Source organism: Muntiacus reevesi, chromosome 4 (genome assembly GCF_963930625.1).
Source record: "Muntiacus reevesi chromosome 4, mMunRee1.1, whole genome shotgun sequence".
In the NCBI taxonomy this organism is placed as follows: Eukaryota; Metazoa; Chordata; class Mammalia; order Artiodactyla; family Cervidae; genus Muntiacus; species Muntiacus reevesi.
This window is the reverse complement of record NC_089252.1, coordinates 115,595,097-115,607,132: the sequence shown is the minus strand read 5'-3', so window position 1 is coordinate 115,607,132 and position 12,036 is coordinate 115,595,097. Positions and strand designations below refer to the sequence as shown.

The following is a 12,036-nucleotide window of genomic DNA, read 5'->3' as shown; positions in this document are numbered from 1 at the left end:
ACCGAGGCTGGTTCGCCTCCTTAAATGTAAAAGGTTCAGCCTTCTGCAGAGAGGACCAGACAGCCAGTCTCTGCTGAAAGCGCCAAAGCTGAGACCTGGAATGTCGTTGCTGTTTTATCACCCAGGCCGAACCCCGGGTTAAGGCCAGTGGTCCACTCACTAAGCCTCACATCCTGTCCACTCTCCTGAGCCGTCCAGGGGCTTGTCATCCGTTGGGAGGCTGGAAGAACCCAGCCTGGGAGGATTTTTCTCTCCTCACTTGCCCTGTCATGACCTCTGACCCCTGCCCGCCATTCCCCAGGCCTGGGGTTGTCGCCTCTGCCCTGGGATGTTGCAACGGCAGGGGTGGTAGCTGTGCCCTGTGCCAGCGCTCAGACCCGGAAGGCGGAGGCTTCACTTGGGATCTTGTTAGAACGCCCCTTCCCCGGCGGGAGGACGAAGGTGGGGCCTGAGAATCTGCATTTCTAACCAGCTCCCGGGCGCTGGCAAGGTTGCTGGTCTGGGGTGGGTGGGGTGGGCACGCTCTGTAAGCCAGGCCCTGAGCCTTATGAGAGTCCGTCTCCCTAATCACCAGAGGCACCTTCCTTCCCCTTTTGCACGTGGAAAGCTAAAGCCGCAGAGAGCGCAGGTAACTTGCCCGAGGTCACACAGCTGGGAGGCCGGCTGAGCCAGGCCAGGCCCTCTGGGCCAGTGCCACCTTGGAAAGGCGGTTAGCGGGAAAGCCGTTTTCTGTTGAACGGTGTCCCCGGTCCAAAAGCCACAGGAGGCTTTTCAAGGCAGCCAAGTCGGATGTAAGTCGGGGAGAGCCAGGGGCCAGCCAGGCTGCACGGGATGGGGTGCTGGCGTGTGGCCTTGTAGGGGGAGAAGCTGGAGATGGGGTGCTCACAGCGCCTGGCAGAGCAGCGTGGGGCCTGCCCAGAGCCGAGGCTGCATTTTCTGCCTCCCCATTGTTTAGATAGATCCCAGGGTGCAGGGCTGGCCAGAAGGGTCAGCAGTGGGACAGGCTGAAGCTGAGACCCGCTGTGTTCGTCATTTAAAGGCTGGCTTCTCCTTGCAGTCGCAAGGGCACTTTTCCTTAACTGGGAGTCTGCTTTGGGGACTGAGGGGCAGTGGTCTCCTGCCTGGCTGGGCCTTCACTTTTGCACTGGGCATCTATCTCAAGCAACTGGGAAGAGTGGAATAGATTTAGGGTCTGGGTCCTCAAAATGTGGTCAGTGGCGGGAGCAATCTGAACTTCGAGGGGAGCCTGTTAGAATGCAGAACCTGGGACCCTGCCCCAAGCATCTCCACCCTAGCCCTACTGACTCAGACTCTGGCGGGAGTGCCCAGTCCTCTTGGTTTTAACGAACCCTTCCAGGCTTCACTCGGGGAAGGGCTGATTTCTCCATCTCCAGCCAAGTACCCAGGGGTGGGGGAGGGTCAGTCCTAACCTTTGCAACTGGCTAGAGTACCAGGGCTGCCAAGGGACCTCAAACATCATTTCCTCTGTGGCTCCCTTTTCTGATGGCCCGGGAGTCAGAGAAAGGGACATGCATAGACTCACACCGCAGATTCACGGCAGATGGAGTCTGGGGTCCTAGGGCTGCAAGTGGCAGAAATCAGTTCAAACATGTTCCGACTCCTTTAAGGGAACAGCCCGGAGTCGTCCTTCAGGTGTGGCTGGATCCAGGTGCTGAGAAGCGTCGCGGGGGCTCCATCTCTCTCTCACTTGTTTCTGTGCCCCGTGTCGCCCCTCTGGTGGCCCCACCCTCCCTGGGTGCCCCCAGCCGCACGGTGTTACCCACCCGCCCCCAGCAGAGCCATCTCAGCCTGGAGAGAGCTTTCCTTTTCTCCCAGGACTTTCCGCACAAGCCCCTGTCAGCCTTCTCAGCGTCCAGTCTTGGTCCTGTGCCTGTCCTGGAGCCAGTCATGACAGCCCTCTGATGGGCTCAGTCCAGCTCACGTGCCCACTCCTGGAAGTAGGAGGTGGGCTTAGCCCACCCAGAACCCTGTGGGCTGAGAGGGGAGGTGGCGGGGTGTCCAGGGAGAATAGATGCAGGGAACAGACCCAGAAAAAGGGGTCCAGGTGCCCGCACACTAGCTTGATACAAAGGGACTAGATGCCGTTTTTCCTCTTCTCCGGGCTGGGCCGGCCTCATGCACCTGCTGAGGTCTCACTTCAGGCCAGATTATCCTCCCCTGCATCTGGTTCCTTGAGCATCGTGCCTGTAATTGTGCGCTGAACACGCTACCTTCCTCGCCCCCTTTGTCCGTCTTCCCTGGGCTTGGTCCCGGATAACAGCCATGCCGTTTCCACCACCTGCACCCGCTGCAGACATTACTAATCCACCCAGAGTTCACAGAGCCACGTGTCCACCCAGAGAAGGAAGCCTCGACGGTATCCTCGCCAGCCTCCGCCATGGATTCCAGGCTCCAGGAGAGTGGGGCCCTCAGCTGTCTTATTCACTACCAGGCTCCCAGGGCCTCCAACAGTGCCTCCCGTGTAGTCGATGCTCGATGAATAACTGACTCAGCCTTCCTACACCCAGTGCCCGGGACACAGCGGGTGCCTGTCTGAGCCTGGGGGGACGGGGGCCCCGTAGACTGCTGGAACCCAGCTCGGAGTCTGGGACAGAGGCCCCACGGGCAGGGCTGCAGGCACAAAGAGGAAGTAAGCGCCCAGTCCTGGAGGCCTCTCTGCTCTAACAACCCCTCCCCCCACCGCCCCCACTAATCCATTTAACTGTTCATCGAAGTGTGAGGCCTTCCTTGATAAGGAAGCACTTCCTGGTTTTCTGCATTTTTTTAATCCCGGAAACCGGGAGAGCCTTCCAGCACAGCTCTGCTGGTGGAATGAGAGGCAGACAGTATCCACCCCCACTCTCCTTGTTTCCCAGACAGAGCCCCAAAGAACTGAAGTGGTCTATTTAGAAAAAAAAAGGGTTTTGAGCATCAGTCACATCCAGGGACCACTTGACTCAGCCCAGTTCAACAGGTGTCCCTGGTGCACGGCAGCTTAGCCTCTAACCAGGGGATGAGTGTTATTAATACATTCTTCACCTAGACAGTCACTCACAGCCCCGGGCGCGTGGCTGAGCGCAGGTTTTGGGGTTCGAGCTGGGGGTGGGGGTCACTTTCCCCTCCTCAGACAGCAAGGAGAGCGTTTCCCCCTCCCGACTGCCCCTCCCGGCTCTGCTTCTCAGCCCTGACTATTTAGAGACCCTGCACCCGAGCGAGGGGTGTGTGAGCATGTGCCCGTGCGTGAACACGTGGTGTGTCTGTGTGTGCACTCGTGTGTGAGTGTGTGTGGAAGCGCCAAGTGCCCGCCAGGTGTGGACAGTTCCCAGGGCCTAGAGCAGTGCCTGACATCGTAGACGCTCAGTAAGGATCTGACTCAGCGTTGCTGCCCCCAGTGCTGCGGGCTGGGTGGTCACGTGGGGAACAGACCCCGGGGTCCTGCGTGCCTCACACCCTGACCAGATCTCTTCTTCCCTTCTCTGCTGCCTCTCCTCGCCACAGGTCCAGAGCAACAGCGCTTTGTGAGAAGCCTCCAAAACGTAAGTGGCGTCTGACCTCCCCCATGATCGCGGTGTCTCGCCATGGGTGGCAGGGACCCGTGGGGGTGGCGGGGTGCAAGATCCCAGATCGAAGCGCCAGGACCCTGTCCGCGGGTCACCTGGGGATGTCCAGGACCCCGTCCGCGGGTCACCTTGGGGATGTCCAGGACCCCATCCGCGGGTCGCCTGGGGATGTCCAGGACCCCGTCCGCGGGTCACCTTGGGGATGTCCAGGACCCCGTCCGCGGGTCGCCTGGGGATGTCCAGGACCCCGTCCGCGGGTCGCCTGGGGATGTCCAGGACCCTGTCCGCGGGTCACCTCGGGGATGTCCAGGACTCTGTCCACAGGTCACCTCGGGGAGCCGGGTCCCTGGCCCGGCTTGGCCACCCGTGCGCATTGGTGGCAGGGAGACGGCTCTGCAGAGGTGCTGAGCACTGACTCCAGGGTCCTGGCCCGGCTCCCCGCCTGGCCCAGCTCTGCTCCAGGCACTGAGGGGACCCTCGCAGGGTTGATGCTGAAGTTCGGGGTCCGGCACACGTGGAAGGGGCTGCTGCTCGGCTCCCAGCTCCCAGGATGCTCGAGGAAGGGGGATGCCGTCCCAGTCATCTTTTCATTGCATTTTCTCTTTATTTAAAAAAAAAAAAAGGAAAGCCTTCAGGGAAGTTGCAAGAGTGTTACAGTGAGGCCCTGTATGTCCTTTCATTGAGTCTTCCCACTGGGAGCAGTTTCGTCCTTGGCTTCGTGGCTTTGCCGTGAGCTGTGAAAACAGCCGCGTTCGCATTTATGCTGGTTGCCTCTGCAGGGAGTTTCGGGCGTGATGCCCTTTACCTCTAATCCTTCCACCTGCCTTTCGTGAGAGCAAAGCCGTTCATTCTCTGAAAGCCCACGGTGATCAGCCCTGGAACATCTAACATTGACATGATTCTGTTATCTAATCGACGTTAATAGCGTTTTGCTGATTGTCTAGTGTATACAGAACTTTCCCCGCCTCCACCCCAGTTCAGGATCACAATATGCTTTTTTTCTTTCTCTTTTTTTTCTTTTATTGGAGGATGATTGCTTTACAGTGTTGTATTGGCCTCCGCCGTATACCAGCATGAATCAGCCACAGGTATACCTATGTCCCGCCCCTCCGGAGTTGGCCTCCCATCTCCCGCCCCACCCACCCCTCAGGTTGTCACAGAGCACCGGCTGGAGCCCCCCGTGTCACATAGGGCGTCCCCACTCGCTGTTTATTTCCCACATGGTGAGGCGGATGTTTCCATGCTATTCTCTCAATTTGTCCTACCCCCTCCTTCCTCTGGGCTTCCCCCGTGGCTCAGCCTGCAATGCCGGAGACCCAGGTTCGATCCCTGGGTTGGGAAGATCCCGTGGAGAAGGGAAAGGCTACCCACTCCAGTATTCTGGCCTGGAGAAGGCCTGGAGAATTCGATGGATTGTGTAGTCCTTGGGTTCACAAAGAGTCGGGCACAACAGAGCGACTTTCACTTTCACTCTTTTCTCCTTCCTCCACTGTTTCCACAAGTCTGCTGTCTGTGTCTGCATCTCCATTGCTGCCCTGCGAATAAGTTCATCAGTACCGTCTTTCTAGATTCCGTATGCATGCATTCGTGTACGATATTTATCTTTCTCTTTCTGACTAACTTCAGTGGTGTTTTAAAGGGCAGGAACCTGACTGAAGCCACTTTTCTGCAGTTGCCTTCTAAGCCTTGATTTAAACATCCTCACTGTGTGTGTGCGCGCTCAGTCGTGTCCAACTCATTGTGACCCCACAGACTGGACCCCGCCAGCCTCCTCTGTCCATGGGATTCTCTGAGCAAGAATACTGGGCTGGTTTGCCATGCCCTTCTCCAGGGGATCTTCCTTACCCAGAGATCGAACCCGGGTCTCCCACATTGCAGGCAGATTCTTTACCATCTAAGCCACCAGGGAAGCCCCTAGGGGTTTTCAAAGACGTCTTTGAGTCGTGACATTCAGTAAGAAACACACTTCATGACAGGATGTGGCGAGTGCTCACACCCGTGAAACTGAAACCAAAGTTTCACAAAGTAAGACGCGTAGCCTCACCGCCTGTCGGACTCTGTTCTGTCCTGTTCTCCTTCATAGCAATGATCACCCTGCCCCCTCGGTTGATTTCATGACCCACTAGTACATCTTGGTCTGGAATTTGAAAACCTGGCTTCCTAGGCAAAAATTTCTCCTGGGCATCGAGCTCCCCAGGGCTGGGTTGGGTTGACTGGGGTCATCTGGGAAGCCAGGACTGGGAGAAACGCCCGAAGGTCCTTGGTGGATCAGATGCCACCCCGCCAGCAAGCCCACAGCCCTGGGTCTCTGTCACTGGCAGCCACGGGCCCTGGCCCCACCCAAGACCTGTCCTTCGTGGCTGGACTTCAGGTGCAGAGAGCCAGGCTGGCACATCCCCGGTGGCTACGGACACCTCCCTGACCAGCTGCCAAGCGGCACGGAGTTGCCCCTGCTCTGGGTCAGCCTCTGGAGTCCCTACTGTCATAAATAGCAGGAGGAATCATCTCGAACATTTACGGAACTCTTCAGTAATGTTCAGCGTGCTCCGAGGGTTTGAATGATAGTGGGTTTTCTCCCGCGGTGGCCCTGGGACGCGCACTGTGCTGCCTTGCGTGGAAATGACCCCCAAGCGCTGCGCCATCTCTGTGTCAGACACCGCTAGCACCGTGGAGGCCCGCGGTCCTCACAGTGAGCGTCCATGCCATGGTGGTGCTCCACCGCACGGATGGGGAAACTGAGGCTCAGAGCGGTGAACCGACCGCCCCCTCACCCCCAGGTCACACAGGACGTGAGCCCTGGTAGATCTGACAGGTGCCCACACCAACCAGCTGGGCCCTCCCTCGCCACCGCCCCCAGGCTGGAGCAGACTCTGTCTCAGCCCTTCCCCCGAGGCCTCTCACTGGTTAATGAGTAGCCCAGGGCAGCCTGGAAGCCAGGTGCCTGCCGCCCTGAAGCTGGAATGTGCGTTCTGCTCCAGATAAAGACACTCCTGTGCAAGGGCCTTGGCCCTTAGAGACGATCCACAGAGGCAGGCACGGTTCCCCTCTTCCGAGGCTTGCTGATCTGTCTGCACTTGGTGGGAGCCCATTTGACAAGAGAGGCCTATCTGATGCCTCCTCCGAGCAGCCCTCTCGGTTTAGTCTTCCTGCCAGGTCTCCCTGGCCCCCGGACTGGCAGGCAGCGGCGTTTGGAGGGCGGTGTCTTTAGAGAACAGTTGCCTTCTCTGAGGTCTCAGCCCCACTGGGTGTCCGGACTTCAGTCCCCACCGGAGAAAGGGGACGGTGATCACTCAGGGGCCCAGAGTCGAGGACCTGACCAATGTGTGCGTGTCTGTCGGCTGGTCAGCAGGCCCCGGGTTACTAATGAACCCACCGAAAGTGGCATTCCTGACCCGGGGGGCAACCCGTGTGGTGGAAAGTCCATGGAGCTGGAGAGTCAGCCAGGCTGAGCTCAGATGCGGCCTCCACCCCTGGCCAGCTCTGTGACCTCGAGGGCGGTCCCTGACCGAGCCCCTCAAAGCTGCCTCTTCCCCACCCTCCTGTGAAAGGGACCAGGAAGAGCCCTGGGGGGAGGAGGTTGGAGAATCAGGGGTAATGCCTGGTCCTCCCACTGGGGTTCGGGAGGGCTGGAGCGCCTCACAAAGATGGTGCCAGCTCCCAGTAGCATTTCTTATCTCCTCTCCCGGGTGGGATCCCTGAACAATGCCCCCCACCTGAAAATCAGATCCACCCTCTTGGGTGCCCCGGAATCTGAGGAAGGGGGCGTCTCTCTGGGCTTATCGTGAGAATTCCCGTGGACCTTCTCCACCCGCACCTCCTCCACCATCCCCACCCCAGCCCGCCCCAGCTTGTAAACTCTGACGGGGGCGGGGGTGTCAGAACAGGCAGCCAGCGACCACCCGCCAAAGTACTTGCTGCTTCGAAGGGCCTAGACAGAAAATTATTTGCCCTGATTATGCTGTGCGATTTTTAAAAAATTGAGATACCTTTGACGTACAACGGTGGTGTAAATTTAAGGTGTACAGTGTCTTGATTTTGTCCATTGCTATTGCAGTATCAGCGTCGGTGTAGCATTTCATTAACACCTCCCCTCCGCCACTTAATGATTTCTTCTGGTGTTGAGAAGTTACATGCTTTTCATACAGAAATTCGGAGAACCCAGAAAACCCCTAAGAAGAAAACCAACTTCGTCTCTGGTCCTGCCATCCAGAGATAACCAACCCAATGGTGCATTTAGCAGCATGTGGGTAATGGGCCTTATTTAAAATTTTCCTTTCCAAACTAAACTCATAGCATGGCTCTTCAGGAGCCAGTTTCTCCCACCACAGCCCCCCAAACTATTTCTAGGAGTCTTTTGGGGTCCTGGGTCTTCTATCTCCAGGGCTGGCAAACTTCTTAAAGGGTTGGCCAGTATGTACTGTGGGCTTGGGGGCCCATGTGATCTCATGTCTGCGGTTGCAGCTAGAACCCAGCCAACCCAACAGGCAAAGGACGGATGGTGCTCCGTGCCAATAAAACTTTATTTACAAAAGCTGTGCTGAATCTGGTGGGGGCAGGAGGGGTGCAGTTTGCGGACCCCCTGTTCTAGTTTATTTTCATTTGTTTGGCTAAACTATCATTTCTTTAAGTAATCCCCTAGTGAGGAGAGATGGGCCGTGTGCAGTTTCTTGAAAACTACCCTGCTGTGAACATCTTTTCTTTTTTTTTTCTTCTATTTTTAATTGTGGTAAAATACACTTAACACAAAGCCTGCAGTCCTAACCACTTTAAGTCTGCATTTCAGTCGTGTTAGGTGTGTTCACGTTGTCGGGCAGTCTCCAGAACTTTTCATCTCACAAGACTGTAGGCAGCAGACATTTTGCACGTTGGTCTGGTCAGGAAATTGGCATCGCTAGCCTGAAGGGGCTGTGCGTTCTTAAGATGCTGGCAACTGGTGCCAAATTATTGACCCTCCAGAAATTACCCTGCTGTCATCAGAGACAGCCCGCAGTCCTTGAGAGGTGGCACGTCCCTGGGGAATGTACCTTCAGGGTCTTAGGGCACAGAAGATTTAGACCAGTTCATCCCAGAGGAGGGGGCTTCCCTGGTAACTCAGCTGGCAAAAAATCAGCCCGCAATGCAGGAGACCCCAGTTTGATTCCTGGGTCAGGAGGATCCCCTGGAGAAGGGATAGCCTGCCCACTCCAGTATTCTTGGGCTTCCCTGGTAGCCCAGCTGGTAAGGAATCTGCCTGCAGTGCAGGAGACCTGGGTTCGATCCCTGGGTAGGGAAGATTCCCTGGAGAAGGGAACGGCTACCCGCCCCAGTATCCTGGCCTGGAGAATTCCATGGACTGTATAGTCCTTGGGGTCCCAAAGAGTCGGACACGACTGAGCGACTTTCACTTTCACTCCCACTTTGATCCCAGAGGCGCTGCTCCAGTCTACCAGCCTCCTTTTGCGGGGAAGGACATAAGAACTTAGGAAACAAAAATGCTGTGAATCCTAGACCTTCTCCTCCAAGGCTGATAAATACCCTCTTTAGAGAGAGGAGAGGTATGTTTAAGACCTATTCTCCCAGTGAGTCTGAGTGTAAATGTCTTTATATATATGAGATGACACTGGCAAAGGAGATCCAACCAGTCCATCCCAGAGGAGAGCTGTCCTGGGTGTTCATCGGAAGGACTGATGCTGAAGCTGAAACTCCAGTACTTTGGCCACCTCATGCGAAGAACTCACTGGAAAAGACCCTGATGCTGGGAAAGATTGAAGGCAGGAGGAGAAGGGGACGACAGAGGATGAGATGGTTGGGATGGCATCACCGACTCAATGGACGTGAGTTTGAGTAGACTTCAGGAGTTGGTGATGGACAGGGAGGCCTGGCATGCTGCAGTTCACGGGGTCACAAAGAATTGGACGTGACTGAGTGACTGAACTGAACTGAACTAGTGGTAAAGAACCCGCCTGCCAATGCTAGGAGACATAAGAAACGTGGGTTCAATCCCTAGGCTGGGAAGATACCCTGAAGGAAGGCACAGCGACCTACTCCAGTATTCTTGCCTGGAGAATCCCATGGACAGAGGAGCCTGGCGGGCTACCATCCATAAGGTTGCAAAGAGTCGGACATGATTGAAGCGACTTAGCACACACAGCACACGTGTATTTTAACTATTTGTTTTATTTCTTTGGATGCGCGGGTCTTAGTTGTGGTGCTCAGGCTTAGTTGCCCAGCAGCATATGGAATTTTCCTGGGCCAGGGATCTAACCCATGTCCCCTGCCTTGCAAGATGGATTCTTAACCACTGGAGCACTTGTAAACGTCTTTTGGCCTGTGTCTTGTTCTTTGTGACCCAGGGCCTGTCGCTTGACCTCTCTGGGCCCCAGGGGCTTCAGTCAAAATAGAGGTGATATAGAATCTCCCTTCTCCGGTTGTTGGGAGGATCGGGGGAGAAAAACTGTGAAAGTTCTCAGTACAACAACCTGCGCAAGGCAGTTACTGCAAGTGGTACTTACTATAATTGGTCTTCCTCTTGCTACTACTATTGTTAATACCTTTGATGCTCTATCAGGGTAGGCTGAGCACATGGACAGTAGCAGGTGCGGCCGTTTGCAGTTCTCAATAAGGCCTCCCACCTGTAGTACTCGCATTGTCGTATCTCGTAGTTCTTACTGTCCCCATGCGGCAGGGGAGAGTCGTGGGGCTGAAGGCGGTGGTGGCCAGCTTGAGGTCAGCGCATATCCGGACGGGGCCTGGGAGGAACCACGGCTTCAGCATCTAGTCGAATTCAGAGCTGCTGGGAAGCTTCCGGACCTCGGGGTCTCAGGCCGAGAGGAGATTCCTTGGATGCATCTTCCCATCTCAGCTCTGAGCCCCACGGGGGATCACACCGGGATTTCTTCCAGGAGAGAGCTGATGCCTCTAACATTGCGGTTCCTCCCCCGACAGCACCACGCAGCTCCCCAAGGCCGGCTGAGCGTCCCACAGCCTGAGTCAGTACTGACGCTGTTCCTGCGGTTCTCGTTCGGTCGCTCGGTTGTGTCCAGCTCTTTGTGGCCCCGTGGACGGCAGCACTCCAGGCTCCCCTGTCCTTCTCTGTCTCTTGGACTTTGCTCAAACTGCTGTGGTAGACACTCAGATTCCCTAGGGGAAGGGCTGAGTCCCTCCAGGCTGCCTTCCACCACCACCCTTCAACCTGATGGCTAGGGACTTCTAGGCTCCTACGACCCTCCTTGAGTTGAGTTAATCGGTTCCAACAGCTCACCGACCTCAGAGAATCACCGGTTTCAGATTGAAGGTGTAACCCAGGAAACGGATGAGACCCACAGGCAAGGCCTGGGGAGAGCGCGGGGCTTCCATGGCTGCTCCGTGTCCCCGAATCTCCCCATGTCCACCAACCGGAAGCTCCCCAAACCTTGTCCTTTTGGGACTTTCTGGAGGCTTCATCACCTAGGCATGATTGATTCCACCTCCAGCCCCTCTCCCCTTACGCAGGGCTGTGGGGTCGTGGGACTGAAAATTCCAGCCCTCTAATCACTGGTGATTTCTCCTGGCAACCAGGCCCCCTTCCTTAGCCACCTCCGAAGTCGCCTCATTAACATAACAAAAGACACCTTGCTCACTCTGGCCACTTAGGAAATTCCTAGGGTTTTAGGAAGTCTGTACTGGAACCTGGGATGAGGACCAACTTTATCTTTCTGATTATACATCGCAAGATCACAGACGCTGACGGGGACTTTCAAACACCAGAGCCTCTCACCGCGGTGAAACCTGAGAGGTTTCTGGAAGATACTGTTATCCGTTAGTCTGAGCTCAGCCAGGAGACGGCAGGTCCAGAAGCCCAGGCTCCTAAAGCAAAATGGGCCCCTCCCAGCCCCGGGGCCCCGTCGGCCTGGCTCCCTGGGGGGAAGCCCCCGCCAGCACCTCCTTTATTTACCCATTTGCTGGGGCACCTCGGACAAGTCCCTCCCCTTCTCTGGGCCCTGAGCATGAGACTGGGGGTGTCTGGAATCACCTCCCTGGGGTGGCTGCTGGCCTGGCCGTGCTGAGCCTTGCCATTTCAGAGCCGGTGGCCGAGTGCGAGGGTCACCCTCTGTGAGCGGGGTGTTCTCTGTGAGAGCTGGAAGCGCACTGCCCCTCGGGGTCTGCATCCTTAGGAAGGGGGCCGCCCCCACGGCAGCCTGGCCCGCCCTCTGTGGGGCCTCACGCGGGGGCCCCTCCTGCCCCCGACCCCTACCCTCCTCACCCCCAAGCTCCCGCCACCCCATTTCTCTCCCCCTCCCCCCCTCCAGCTCTGAGAGCCCACCCGGGCCCAGGCTTCCTTGCTGAGTTGCCGCAGTGAGGAATGTGGCCCTTAGGTCTGTTTTCAGAGTCGAGTATCAGTGAGCCTCTGCTTGTCTTGCCGCCACCCTAGTCTTTTCTGGGCGAGAAGATGCCCTGGAGGAGGGCATGGCATCCCAGTCCAGCATTCTTGCCTGGCGAAGCCCATGGACAGAGGAGC

The 12,036-nt window shown here is 56.8% G+C and overlaps 1 protein-coding gene across 2 annotated transcripts in view; it reads left to right on the top strand.

Annotated features, from left to right (window-relative positions):
- Nucleotides 1–12,036, top strand: part of SLC6A6 (solute carrier family 6 member 6) — an 80,472-nt gene that overhangs the window by 8,190 nt on the left and 60,246 nt on the right. For both annotated transcript variants that reach the window (XM_065933983.1, XM_065933982.1), the window contains exon 2: nt 3,499–3,536. The gene's annotated coding sequence lies outside the window, so the exon portion shown is untranslated. The remainder of the gene's footprint in view (nt 1–3,498; nt 3,537–12,036) is intronic.